Source organism: Gossypium arboreum, chromosome 8 (assembly GCF_025698485.1).
Source record: "Gossypium arboreum isolate Shixiya-1 chromosome 8, ASM2569848v2, whole genome shotgun sequence".
Classification (NCBI taxonomy): domain Eukaryota; kingdom Viridiplantae; phylum Streptophyta; class Magnoliopsida; order Malvales; family Malvaceae; genus Gossypium; species Gossypium arboreum.
This window is the reverse complement of record NC_069077.1, coordinates 71160196-71173188: the sequence shown is the minus strand read 5'-3', so window position 1 is coordinate 71173188 and position 12993 is coordinate 71160196.

Here is a 12993-nt window from a genome sequence, read left to right as displayed (position 1 = left end):
TATTTGTTAAATTAAGCTCAAGAGCAAAGGGGAACTAAATCCGATAAAGGGAAGGAAAAAGTGGTCGAATAGCCATCGAAATCGTTCGACAACATCCGAGGTAAGTTTTCGAGCAATGAGACTTAGTTTATGATTTGATTAAGTCATAATGTATGTGCATAGAGATCGTGTTATAAAGCAAACTAAACCATGTTGTTTGTATGTGGCTAGTGAGCCAAATGGGAATGCTTAATACGTGACTTGTGTTTGAACTCTAATTATGAAAATGAAATTAGATGTGTCATGATTTATTCATATGTGCATGAATGTTCGGATGATAACCGGCTAAGTCCCGAGAGCATTTGAGCTAGTGGCTAATTCCGGCTAAGTCCCAAGGCATTCGTATGAAGCTACTATATCCTGCTAAGTCCCAAGGCGTTTGTCGAAGCTATTATATCCGGCTAAGTCCCAAGGCATTTGTGCGAGTTATTATACCGGCTAAGTCCCAAGGCATTTGTGCAAGTTACTATAACCGGTTAAGTCCCAAGGCATTTGAGCTAGTGGCTATATCCGCTAAACTCCGAAGGTACTTGGTTTGAGAACGAGTGATCTTGCTGTAATAATTTAAATTGATACTCTCGTAAAACCCAACGATGAGGTACGTTTCAGTATATGCATTAGGGTGGTGATTCCGTTTAAATAATATTCGCCAAGAAATTAATGAGCTTAGGCCTTGGCTAAGTTGATCTTTTGTGTATGAATATAAGGGTTGGTAATGTGAAGTAAGTATGATATTGAGAATTTGTGCATATGAGATTATCCGTTTAGCCATATGAATGCTATACTTTGGTTGTGTCTAATTTCATGGCTCAAACTTACTAAGCATTAAATGCTTACTCCGTTTCTTTGATTCTCTGTTTTATAGATTTTGGGTTCATCAGCTATCGAACTCGGGATTGTTGAAGTCGAAGTCGTCCACACTATCAAAGCCCCTTTTTGGTACACTTTTGGTTGAACTTTGAAATGGCATGTATAGGACTACCCGTTTTGTTGTTGGTCATGGACCCTTTGGTTTCGTATAAATTTGGATAGCCATGCGAAAATGGCTTATATACACTTTGAGCTTAGTATTATAATCGTCTTGTATGATGTTCATTAAGAGGTATGGAAATGTTTGGGAATGATTAGCCGTTGGAATGGTTAATCATGATCATATTTTGTGCTATATATGCTAAAGGGCTAGTTAATCATGGAAACTATGTAATAGGTAAAGTCTACCTTAAAAATAGATGATGATAGCAGCAGTGAGGTGAATGTGAAAAATCACTAAAAATAGTAGGAATGGAATTAAATAGTGAATAAATTATGTAATCGAACCTTGATGAATCTATTCTCATAGGAAAGTAACGAAACGATCATATGAACAGTATATTATGAGATATTTAAGTTTTTGTGGAACAGGGCCAGAGCGATTTCTGGATCCCCTGATCTGACTTTGGAAATTCATTATAAATTAACCAGAGATAATTAGAAGTAATTCCATATCTGTATAGATTCCTTTCCAGGTCTAGTTTCTATAGAAACAAACTACATCAGTATTGAAGCCCTGTACAGGGAGATATCCAAGTTGTAGTGCGTGAAGGTCAGAGTAGTCAAACCCTGAAACAGGGGAGAATTTAACTAATAAACTGTACTAATTGGCTTGACCAAAAATTCTAGAAAACAATATGTAGATGGATAGATGAGTCTAGTTTCAGGAAAAATTTACGAAACTGGTTTTCGAGTTTTGAAACTCAAGATTTGATTTTTAAGGCGACAGTGACGCAGTAACCAGCTTGTCTGGAAATTTTTAAATGGACTGTGAAAATAAGTGAATTTAGTCTGTGAACCCATCGTGTCCGACTCCGGTAACGGTCTCAGGTACGGGGTGTTACAGTAACGCTCACAACATGATCATCCTTTCTTTATCAAAGTTGACCTATAACTTTCACTATTGAACCATTTGGAATACTACTGGATATTCTATGAACCTTCCACATGGGATATATTGTCGATGCCATGTCCCAGACATGGTCTTACACTGGCTCTCTTATATGCGTGGTGATGCATGTCCCAGACATGTCTTACACTAGCACAACTCTTAGCCGATGCGTGTCCCAGACACGTCTTACACTGGCTATCTTTGTCGAGGCCGATGCATGTCCCAGACATGTCTTACTCTGGCACTCATAATATGGCTTAAGCATGTTCCAGACATGTCTTACACTAGCCCTCGTCTGGATGCCGATGCCATTTCCTAGAGATGGTCTCACACTAGCTCTTATAATGTGGCCGAAGCATGTCCCAGACATGTCTTACACTGGTGCACAAATCACCCAATGTCTTGGCACGAATATCCAGTTCATATCCTATGGTTTCAACGGGATATTTCTACTATCTCAATTATTATAAGGCATTCTCAATTATAACTTAACAATTCGTACAATATAAATTCAATGACAATATGAATACAAGTATTGACAGTGTAGTTGTATTATTTACATACAACTTACCTCAGTTTACAAAAAGTTCTTGACTAGTCGGCTTATTCGGATTGCTTGGCTTTACCCCGGTCTAGGCTCGATTTTTGAAAATCTTGATCTATAATAACAATATGCATACATTTAGTCACTAAACACAATTAGGCATTCATAAATTCACAACTTTGGTAAAAGGACCATTTTGCCCCTAGGCCTTGGCAAAAAGACTGTTTTACCCCTATGCCCGAAATTGATTTTTATCAAATTTATTCGTATCTCAAGCCTATCTAAACTCTTTTTACTACTATAGTAATCCCAAATTCTCACTATTTCACACACTAACCACCTATTTTGCAACTTATGCAAAACAGTCCTTTTAGGTGTTTTCATGCTAACACCATTCACAAAAGTTGTTCATAAGACACCCAAGGCTCATTTTCTTCCATTAAAACTCAGAAAACCTCATAAATATTTTCATGAAAAAACCCTAAACCATTCATCATTTTACAAAATAGCACCCTCATTTGAAAGCTCAAGCTTCAAGGGTCTTAAAAATGCAAAAATCTTCAACAAAGGGTATGAAAATCACTTACTTCTAGAGATGATAAGTTGCTGCCAATTTCAAGCTTCAAAACCCTCCTATGGCTGGTAAAAATTGGTGAAAGTGAAGAAAAATAAAGAAGAAATGGTCTTTGTTTTGTTCAATATAAAACTAGTCAAAATTGATTACCTCACCCTTACCTAATTTTTACCTTCTCCCCAATTCGTCTCCCCATAGCCGACCAAGCCAATGCACAAGGGTCTAATTTCCCTTTAAAAACCTTCAATTTTGATTTTCTAGCTATTTAACACATTTGGGCACTAAAATGTAACTTTTGTCTTTTATGCGATTTGGTCATTTTTCGAAATTGGACTAGAAATCGCTAAAATCAACTTACCAAAATTTACATGCACTTATATAATCGTACCATAATCTCATAAAAATAATAAAAATAATTTTCTAACTTCAAATTTATGGTCCCGAGACCACTATTCTGACTAGGCCCTAAATCAGGTTGTTACATTTCTCCCCCCTTAGGGATTTTCGTCCTCGAAAATCTTACTGGTGAATAAGTTTGGATACTGCTCTCTCAGAGACTCCTCGGGTTCCCATGTGGCTTCCTCGATTCCATGTCTATGCCACAGAACCTTCACAAGTGGTATATTCTTATTCCTTAACTGTTTGACCTCTCGAGCTAAGATCTTGATTGGTTCTTCACCATAAGTCATATCTGGAAGAATCTCAACTTCAGTTGGTGTAATTACATGTGAAGGGTCTGATCTATATCGGTAAAGCATGGACACGTGAAATACGTCATGAATCTTTTCTAACTCTGGTGACAAACCCAAACGGTAGGCAACAGGCTCTACTCTCTCGGTAACCTCATAATAACCTATAAAACAAGGACTCAACTTGCCTTTTCTACCAAATTTGAGGACTTTCCTCCACAGAGAAACCTTCAAAAATACCTTATCCCCAACTTCAAATTTAATCTCCCTTCATTGCAAATCCACATAGGATTTTTGTTTATCCGAGGCGGCTTTCAAATAGTCACGAATCACCTTAACTTTTTCCTCAACCTCTTTGATCAAATCAACCCCGTGAATCTGACTCTCTCTCAACTCAGTCCAGAATAAGGGCGTTTGGCACTTTTGCCCATACAAAGCCTCATAAGGCGCCATTTTCAAACTCGACTGGTAGCTGTTGTTGTAGCCAAATTCAACCAATAGTAAGTATTTTTCCCAACTTCCTTGAAATTCGAGAATACAGCACCTCAACATGTCCTCTACGATCTGTATTACTCTTTCTAACTGTCCTTCAGTTTGCGGATGAAATGTCGTGCTGAAACTCAACTTGGTTCCTAAAGCTTCTTGTAACTTCTTCCAAAACCTCGAGGTGAACCTCGGGTCTTCATCAGATACAATCGATAACGGCACACCATGAAGCCTCACAATCTTAGAAACATACAAGTTTGCCAACTTTTCAAGGGTGTAGTCAACACGCACTAGTATGAAGTGTGCTGACTTAGTGAGCCTATCGACAATAATCCATACTGTATCTCTCTTTTTTAGGGTTAGAGGCAAACTGGTCACAAAGTCTATAGTGATACGATCCGATTTCCACCCGGGAATCATAATAGGTTGAAGTAAACCCAAAGGCACTTGATGTTTAGCCTTTACACTAGGCACTTGGAAACGAACTCTGAAATGTCTCTTTTCATACTCGACCACCAATACATTTTCTTAAGGTCATTGTACATCCTCACGCTACCCAGGTGAACTGACGAACAGCCGCTGTGTGCCTCTCGTAATATCTTCTGAATGAGCTCACTATCTTTAGGTACACAAACTCTATCTTTGAACATTAAACATCCGTCAGTACCAATCTAAAAATCTGATTCAACACCTAACTCACACTGACTTTTCTGAGCTTACAACTTCTCATCACTCTTCTGAGCTTTTTGGATCTCATGAAGAAAAGTCAGCCTAACTCTCAGCTCTGCTAGGATCGAACCATCATTAGATACGGTCAACTGAGTGTTCAAAGCTCTCAAAGCAAACAACGACTTTCTACTCAAAGCATCGGCGACTACGTTTGCCTTTCCTGGATGGTAGTCAATGATCAACTCATAATCTTTTATTAGCTCTAACCATCATCGTTGCATCAAATTCAACTCTTTCTGAGTCATTAGATACTTTAGCTCTTGTGATCGACAAATACTTGGCATCTCTCACCATACAAATGATGTCGCCAAATCTTCAGTGCGAACACCACAGCTGTTAGCTCTAAATCATGGGTCGGATAATTTCTCTCATGAGGTTTTAACTGCCTCGAGGCATAGGCTATAACCTTGCCTTCTTACATTAGCACACACCCTAAACCGTTTAGGGAGGTGTCACTAAAAATTACAAATTCCTTTCCCGACTCAGGTAGCACCAAAATTGGGGCTTCGATCAACAAAGCCTTTAATTTCTCGAAGCTCTGTTGGCACTCTTCTATCCATTCAAACTTGACATCTTTCTGCAGTAGCCTTGTTATCGGTGTAGCTATCATAGAGAATCCATTTACAAGTCATCTATAGTATCCCGCTAGCCCTAGAAAACTAGGAACCTCTGTCACATTCCTCGGTGGTTTCCACTCCAAAATGGCAGAAATCTTATTTGGATCAACTCGGATTCCATCACCTGACACTATATGTCCTAGAAACCCGACCTCTTTGAGCCAAAACTCATTCTTACTAAACTTGGCATAAAGTTGTTGATCCCTCAAGATTTACAACACAGTTTTCAAATGCTCCGCATGCTCATTCTTGTTACGCGAATAAACCAAGATGTCATCAATAAAAACGACGACGAACCTATCCAAATACGGTCAGAAGATGCGGTTCATCAAGTCCATAAATACTACTGAGACATTTGTCAATCCAAAAGGTATAACAAGAAACTTGTAATGCCCATATCTCGTCCGCAAATCAGTCTTCGGTACATCTTGTTCCTTGACTCTTAACTGGTAGTAACCCGACCTCAAATATATTTTAGAAAATACAGTGGCTCCTCTCAATTGATCGAAGAGATCATCAATCCTCGGCAGGGGATACTTGTTCTTCACTGTCACCTTGTTAAGTTGTCTATAGTCAATACATAACCTTATTGACCGATCCTTCTTTTTCAAAAAAAGTACCGGAGCACCCCATGGTGAAAAACTCAGTCTACCAAAACCTTTATCTGTTAATTCTTGCAACTGTATCTTCAAATCCTTTAACCTGGTGGGGGCCATTCTTTAAGGTACAATCGAGATTGGTGTCGTACCAGGAGCCAACTCAAGACCAAACTCAACCTCTCTCTCTGGGGGTAACCCTGGTAACTCCTCCGGAAAGACGTCTATAAACTCACAAACCACTAGTACTGACTCAATCTTCGACTCGAACACTTAGGAATTCAGCACAAAAGCTAAATAAGCTTCATAACCTTTTCTCAAATATTTTTTGGCAACTAAAAATGATATTACCACAGGTAGGTTATCTGACCCAACTTGGAGAACATCACCATTCTCACATCTTAACTGAATTACTTTTCTTCCACAGTCTACTACAACACCATGGGAGGTCAGGCAATCCATCCCAAGAATTACATCGAATTCATTAAACGGCAACAACATCAAGTTGGTCAGAAAACAATGACCTCTAATCGCCAAAGAACAATTTCTACAACTCGGTCCACTAATACATGCTTGCCTAACGGGTTAGACACTTTTCTTACAAACTTAGTGGACTCTACTAGCATGTTTATACGAGGTATTAATTCCATACATATGTAAGAGTGGGTAGATCATAGGTCAATTAAAGTGACAACAGTTATATCGTGAATAGAAAAGGTACCCCTGATCACGTCTGAAGACTCTGCCTCTTCTCGGGCTCATATAGCATAGGTCCTCGTAGGCGCTCTACCCTCGGACCTCGCCACTACATCTCTAGTCGCACCTCTACTATTAGCTCCACTGTCCATTTTCCTTTTGGGTCTGCCCTTCAACGAAGCACTACTCGCCCTCATCTCTTGATTTTTCTCCTTGTCATTTATTTCAGGACAATCTTGGATGAAGTGGTCTAACGACCCACACTTGAAACAGCCTCTCTCGTTTACTCGGCATTCACCCAAGTGACGTCTTCCACATTGTGAACACTCCGGCCGATCTGGCCGAACACTACCAACACTTGCCATTGAAGTAGTTTGGGCTTTAGATGCCATGTTTTTGTCAATTCTTGTTTCTCTTCGAATATCCGACCGAAGTATTCGATCGGGTAGTAAACTCTTTTGACCTCTTAGAGGAGGACTGATACGCTTTCCCCATCTGTCTTCTCTTTACATCTCATGACTTACTAGCCACTTTCCTCCTCTCTTTCACCAACTCTTCTGCTTTGCACGCTTTCTCAACTAGCACTACAAATTCTCTTAACTCTAAGATGCCCACAAACACTTGAATGTCTTTGTTGAGGCCATCCTCAAACCTCTTACACATGGTAGCTTCAGTGGATACGCATTCTCGCGCATACTTGCTGAGTCTCACAAACTCCCGCTCATACTCAGTCACAGTCTTATTACCTTGCTTCAACTCTAGGAATTCCTTCCTTTTTTGGTCCATAAACCTCTGGCTAATATATTTCTTTCGAAACTCTTCTTAGAAGAATTCCCAAGTTACTCTTTCTCTCGGTACTACAGACACGAAAGTGTTCCACCACTGATAAACTGAGTCTCGTGAAGTGACACAGCACACTTCATGCACTCATCGGGTGTGCAAGACAGCTCATCAAATACCCTCATGGTATTATCTAGCCAAAACTCCGCTCTCTCTGGGTCATCATCTACACTAGCACGAAATTCTTCGGCCCCTTGCTTCCGGATCTTATCTACCGGAGGCTTTTCCCTCATGAACATGTTCACACTTTGCAGAGCCACCGGGGCATACTGAGGAATCAGAGGAGGTGGAGGAGGTAGAGTGTTCGGGTTCGCACGAACGAACTCTATATACCAGGCATCCATCATTCGGAGGTAGGCTTCCCTAGCCCCTCCGCCTTAGCCCATACTTACGGGCTCACTCTCTATCGGCATGGTCCCTTCTGTGGGAGCCGGCGCATTACTTTCCGCGTTATCTGTCGTGGTTCTATCAGGATCCATTTACTATATAAGAAAAAAACAATTTATAATCATCAGGAATCGTCACACTATCGATATATATATATGGCATGTATGGCTAGACTCATACTTTAGCTAGGTTAGTCCTAGAACTGACTAAACCATGCTCTGATACCACTAAATGTAACACCCCTCGACTGTATCTGATGCTAGGATAGGGTTCATGGTGCTACCTGACTTAACCTCAACTAACTGTACTGGGCTGTGAAATCTCAAACAATTTAAAAACTTCTCTTTTCATAAGCAATCAGTCTCATTTACGAGCTTACGAGGTCCAAAACATACATCCGGGGTGGTTCAAAATCCAACCGAGAACTCATAAAAAAACATAGAAAATTTTATGCATCAAGACCTCACACGCCCGTGTGGATATAGAACACACGACCGTGTGATAGAGACACGCCCATGTCTCGAACCCGTGTCTGAAAACCTGGACATTCTACCAAAACCACATGGCCCAAGCACACACCCGTGCCCTATAATCGTATCCTTCACAAGGCTGAGACACACGACTGTGTCTCTTGCCCATGTACCGCTAGCATGCATACTGACTTTATGACACAGCATAGCCTGCCCGTGTACTAAAATGACTTTGAAGTTTTAAGTGCAGGGGACGTATGACCATAACACACACCCATGGGTGTGAGCCGTGTATCACACACAGCCTAGACACAAGCCCGTGTGTCTTACCTGTGTGGACAAACTAGGCTATTTTCCAAGCCATTTTGTCATCTATTTTGCACAACCTACACAAGATCATGTCAATATACAAATTTCATCACAATGGACACCAATTCATCCATAGAAAGAACATTATATGCGTCCATCAAAATGAATAATAGCCATTATTCCAGCTTGAAACAAAGTGAAGGGCTTTTGACTTGAGCCAAAATACATGGATAATTCTCTTAATACAACATCCTAATCTAGCCCTATACATGCCACCTTCAAAAATATAAATCAAACTATACCGAGTGTTGCGGCTGATAGTGTGATCGATATCTCTGACTTTATGGGATCCTTAAGCTAGCCTAGCGATACTAAAAGAAGAGGGAAAGAAAAAAGAGTAAGCATAAAGCTTAGTAAGTTGCATATAAATAAATATACAACAACAATCTCACATTTTTCCATCATGCTTATAGCTCAAAGGTAAACATAACTTAACTTACTCATTATTGTCTACTCGAGTCTCATTTCTAAATTAAGCTTGTTACTTATGCTTATCATATAGGTGCCTGTAACACTCACAACATGATCATCCTTTCTTTATCAAAATTGAACTATAACTTTCACCATTGAACCGTTTGGAATACTACTGGATATTCTATGAACCTTCCACATGAGATATATTACCGATGCCATGTCCCAGACATGGTATTACACTAACTCTCATATATGCGTGCTGATGCATGTCCCAGACATGTCTTACACTAGCACAACTCTTAGCCGATGCGTGTCCCAAACACGTCTTACACTGGCTATCTCTGTCGAGGCCGGTGCCTGTCCCAGACATGTCTTACTCTGGCACTCATAATATGGCTGAAGCATGTTCCAGACATGTCTTACACTAGCTCTCGTCTGGATGTCGATGCCATGTCCTATACATGGTCTCACACTAGCTCTTATAATGTGGCCGAAGCATGTCCCAGACATGTCTTACACTGGCGCACAAATCACCCAATGTCTTGGCACGAATATCCAGCTCATATCCTATGGTTTCAACGGTATATTTCTACTATCTCAATTATTATAAGGCATTCTCAATTATAACTTAACAATTCATACAATATCAATTCATTGAAAATATGAATACAAGTATTGACAGTGTAGTTGTATTATTTACATACAACTTACCTCGGTTTACAAAAAGTTCTTGACTAGTCGGCTTATTCGGATTGCTTAGCTTTGCCCCGGTCTAGGCTCGGTTTTGGCAAATCTTGATCTATAATAACAATATGCATCCATTTAGTCACTAAAAACAATTAGGCGTTCATAAATTCACAACCTTGGAAAAATGACCATTTTGCCCTTAGGCCTTGGCAAAATGACCATTTTACCTCTATGCTCGAAAATCGATTTTTATCGAATTTCTTCGCATCTCAAGCCTAGCTAAACTCTTTTTAATACTAGATTAATCCCAAATTCTCACTATTTCACACACTAACCACCTATTTTGCAACTTTTACAAAACAGTCCTTTTAGGTGTTTTCGTGCTAACACCTTTAAAAAAAGTTGTTCATAAGACACCCAAGAGTAATTTTCTTCCATTAAAACTCAGCAAACCTCATAAATATTTTTATGAAAAAACCCTAAACCATACATCATTTTACAAAATAGCACCATCATTTGAAAGCTCAAGCTTCAAGGGTCTTAAAAATGCAAAAATCTTCAACAAAGGGTATGAAAATCACTTACTTCTAGAGATGATAAGTTGCTACCAATTTCAAGCTTCAAAAACCTCCTATGGCTGGTAAAAATCAGTGAAAGTGAAGAAAAATAAAGAAGAAATGGCCTTTGTTTTGTTTAATATAAAACTAGTCAAAATTGATGACCTCACCCTCACTTAATTTTTACCTTCTCCCCAATTTGTCTCCCCATGGCCGGCCAAGCCAATGCACAAGGGTTTAATTGCCCTTTAAAAGCCTTCAATTTTTATTCTCTAGCTATTTAACACATTTGGGCACTAAAATGTAACTTTTGCCTTTTATGCGATTTAGTCATTTTTCGAAATTGGACTAGAAATCGCTAAAATTAGCTTACCAAAATTTACATGCACTTATATAATCGTACCATAATATCATAAAAATAATAAATAATAATTTTCTAACTTTGAATTTGTGGTCCCGAGACCACTATTCCGACTAGGCCCTAAATCGGGTTGTTATATGATTCGAGTTACATGTAGTTAAAGTATCCTCAATTATGATAACAAATTTTGTGCATCCACGAATATATTGATGAATAGTTTGAATGAAGAATTTATATTTTAGAGATTATGATACCAAGATATACCTATTAGATTTGTTCTAATCTGATGATGCTATTATGAGTTAAAGTTGTACTGAATGATATGGTTATCACATTTATGAAAATTCAGACGGTTTGTGCATGTTAGCAAGTTGAAGATAGTTGAAGATATTATTAACCGAAGCTCTGATTCTGAATTCAATTTGAATTGAATAATGAATTTATGATTTTTCAGTGATGTACTATTGAACGGATTGGAATGTGTTTTTTACTAGAATGTAAAGTGATGGTTCATGTTTTCATATGGTTAATATCACATTGAAAAGAATTGTTTGATTGGTGATTTAGAGATGACCACTTTTATGCCTGTGTTGTGAATTCGATGATATCGTGTGTTCGACGGAAAATGTCATATGCTTCCTGATTCTAATGGCTTAAAGTATCTAATGTTACAGAAAAAGATCTGAAGTTTAAGACATTGTTAATGAATTTAGGTATTGAAAAATTTCGAGTAATTATCGATCTATCTCTGAGAAAGCAGTTATAGTTACAGATGCCTGGATGGAAAATCCTTAAGTATTTTTGTGAGTACTGGTTACTGGATTGATCTTATTTGATGATGGTCTGATTTTAGCTAAATAAAAAGCTAAAGCGATGTTTTCTTTGCAAGTTTGAGAAACTCAAAAATATGTTAGTGAATGATGAGCTACATGAGTACAGTAAGGATCAACTTTTGATTCTGAACTTCAGGTTGGACTTGATTCATGTTATTATTTTTCCGATATGGAATTTGTGTACCAAAGAATCCGGGGCTTATGCAGAAAATTTTTATACAAAGTTCACAGTAGTGGCTTGTCTGTTTATCTAGAGAGTAATAAAATGTGCAATCATATGAAGTTGATGTTCTGGTAATTGCGTATGTTACATGCTATTTTTGAGCTTGTGTTCAAATGTCAATTTGTCAACAGGTAAAAGCCAAATTTCAAGAGTATTCAGGACTATCACAGTCAGTGATGATTCTAGAATGAAAATGAGATGGAAACACTATAGATTTCGTATCTGAATTATCTTTATCTCCAAAAAGGAAGATGTTGTTGGATTGTGATTGATCGTTCGTGTGCAGATTTCTTATTTAACAAACCAACAGAGTAAGATGTTTCTGGGATTATTTGATTATGCGAAGTATCAGTCTCTATTATTTCGGATTAAGATCCGAGGGATATATCCTAATTATGGAAAAAGCTACAGGAAACTATGAGTACGCAGTTGCATCTTGGCACTGTAATACATCTGTGAATCGGTGGTAAGTTTGAGAAAGTAATTCAAAACTTTGACGATATGCTCCAACACTGTGTGTTAAAGTTCAAAGGTGATTGGAGAGAGTTATACGAGGCTAAAATTGATTCGTGATTCTGAGAACTTAGTGAAAGTGTTTCATGAAAGTTGAAAACAACTTCTTATGGCAAGATTTTCGGGGACGAAAATCCCTAAAAAGGGGAGAGTTATAACAGCCCGATTTTGGGCCTAGTCGGAACAGTGGTTTCGGGACCACAAATCCAACAAGGAAAAATTTATTTTTATTATATTTTTATGGTTTACAATTTCACGGAATGATTTCGTAAAAAATTTGTTCGAAAATTTTGACATTCGGGCACTCAATTTAGTCAAAAGGACTAAATTATAAAAAGTGCAAAGCTTGAGCTCTATATGCTAGAGGTGTCCAATTGTTCTAAAATTTTAAATTAGAGGTCCTTAAATGGTAATTAGACCATTGGTTAATTTTTTGGACAAAAATAGA